Source organism: Aplysia californica, unplaced genomic scaffold (assembly GCF_000002075.1).
Source record: "Aplysia californica isolate F4 #8 unplaced genomic scaffold, AplCal3.0 scaffold00001, whole genome shotgun sequence".
Lineage (NCBI taxonomy): Eukaryota > Metazoa > Mollusca > Gastropoda > Aplysiida > Aplysiidae > Aplysia > Aplysia californica.
Window position 1 is genome coordinate 5,904,263 of NW_004797271.1, and position 2,480 is coordinate 5,906,742.

The 2,480-nt window shown below is 38.5% G+C and overlaps 1 protein-coding gene across 1 annotated transcript in view; it reads left to right on the forward strand.

The window, feature by feature from the left end:
- LOC101847539 overlaps nucleotides 1–2,480 on the forward strand; it is a gene marked incomplete in the record, with an annotated part of 25,009 nt that overhangs the window by 17,112 nt on the left and 5,417 nt on the right.

Genomic DNA, 2,480 nt, shown 5'->3' on the forward strand with positions numbered 1-2,480 from the left:
TTTTGTTGTTTTTTTTGCAACCTAAGAGAGTGGGTGATTTGCAGGTGCTCTGGTGTGGTTTGCTCCTTCTTTCTTGTCTAACATCTGTCGTCCTTATTGTTCTCTCCTTTTTGTGTCTGATTTTCTCTCTTGTAACACCTTTAACTTTTGCCTGTGTATGACGTAATTGTGTTGCAATTTAAGTGCCGTAAAACGTTTACTAAGACAAACAAACAAGCATCAACATCAACAACAACAACCAAAACTTACTGAGGACGAACATTCTTTTTATTCATCGGAGCTAGCTTGAAGACACGCTGTTTTAGTTTTACTCATTCTGTTTTGTTCCTTTTTTTTGTTTCTTTTTTTTTCTAAAACCGTAAAAGACAGACAACAACATGCATACTATGAAATATGCATGCTCGTTTTCATTATTTGTGCACGGTAGTTGTAAATGTGACGCAGCATTGCGTGTGGTCTTGCTGCTGATCGAACGTACGGATTCGCTGAGTCGTTAAAGCATAATTAAACCGCTCAGTTGTCGTGAAAATGGTTCACGAGTCGTACACGATTTTTAAGGTACCCCTATTACCTTTCGGTTTTCCTTTTTTTTTGATGTTGTTGTTGTAACTTGTGTGTTTTGTTTTCATTTTAATTACACACCCAGTAGACAAATATGGGAGGGTAAAATGAAGGATTTTCCCCTTTGTTTTTTGTTGTTGTTGTTGTTCTCATTCTTTTTCTTTCTTTCTATCTTTCTTTCTTTCTTTCAATATAATATTTATTTATTTATTATTTATATGAATATGCCAGTTACCCGCCAAAGGAAGGTGAAACAATTTGTAGCGGATACTAACGCATGATCTGGTCTCTGCCACATGACAATAATACTATTGTTTGGCGTTCACTTTTTTTGCGTCTCTCTCCCTTTTTCTCTTCTTTTCTTCTAACATTTATTATGGACCTTGTACTTCCAACGAAGTTATGGGTTTAAGTTGGTGATCTTAGAAAGCCTAGGTTTGTGTCTAATTTGATATGGGATCTGATTCGTCTGTCTGTCTGTCTTCTGTCTATGATCTTGTTTTTTATGTTATTTATAACCGTCGTTCCCACCATTTTTTCCTTTATTTCTTCTCTTCAGGTTCTTTTTTATCTCTCCTTCTCTTTCTCTCTTTTTTCCCTCTCTGTCACCCTCTTTGTTCTCCCCTCTCCACCCTACTTTCGCCCTGACGCTCCCTGCTCTACTCTTTTTCTCTCACTCATTCATCTTGAATTCTCCCTTGTCTCTCCATAGTACTCTTGGTACATTATGCTCTCTCTCTCTCCTCTCTCTCTCTCTCTCTCTCTCTCTCTCTCTCTCTCTCTCTCCCTCTCTCTCTCTCTTCCTTCAGCCACGTGTCAATCGTTGGGCATTCGTGATTTCACTTTACGTCGGGGAGCTCTGAGATTCATGATGAAATTCAAAGTTCTGATGAAATGCCATCTGTCGTCACTGTCCCTATTATCAGATTCGTGCGCTGATAGGCCTATATATGATTTTACCATCGAGCTAAGTATCTCGAGAATGCAAAAAAAGACATACCTCTTAAAATATATAATCCATTGTACCTTTATTCAGGCACGTTTGTGATATTGTGAGCTGGCTGGAGATAAAAAAGAAACGTCTGAATAGACCATGACAGCTATGGGGGAGCATATATGCGTTCAGGGTAATGAGCTGTTCACACGAGTCAGCTGCGTCGAAGTCGGATGTTGTGGTGGTACGTTATTCGATATCGACGGAATTGTAGCTGAACATTGAATGCTCAGCGTTAGACTCCCTCATACGTCACTTTTCAAAATGGCCTTATGGAGTCTTACACCAAGCGATCGATACGGATTTAGATAGGTGACACGTTAAATAAGAAACATGTTTACCGTCTTTGATTTGAAATAAATTCAGTAATGGAATGGAAATTAACTTTAAAATGGCTAAAATTCAGGCTTAATTTCTGAAAAGTAAAGGTCTAATAAGTACAAAAGAAGGGAGTATCTAACAATTTTTTAATGCTGGAAAAATGAGTATTTGGATGACAAGCGACGCGGGGGATATGAGGGTCCACAATTTTTCGACAGGACCTAGTGAGAACACCCTTTAAGGACCGACGAGATTTAATCGCTAACAATTGTGTAATATATGGAGATAAGTGTCGGATAGATTTCATGACTGTAAGCAAGGGCTGAGTCTGAGGGCGCCATGTGGGTTGGGGGACCATGCAGCTGTTGTGTTGGTCTCTCGTGCTTGTGAGCGTCTGGCAGAGGATAATTTATTCACGGTGGTATTTTGAGTTTGCCTTTGTCTTCGTCTCGTTGTTGTTGTTGTTGTTGTTGTTGTTGTTGTTGTTGTTGTTGTAATTTGTTGTAGTGGTTTTGTTATTATTGTTGGTTTTGTTGTTGTTGTTGGTGGTTGTTTTATTAATTAATTGTTGTTATTGTTATTGGTTGTGGTGGGTTTTTTTTTA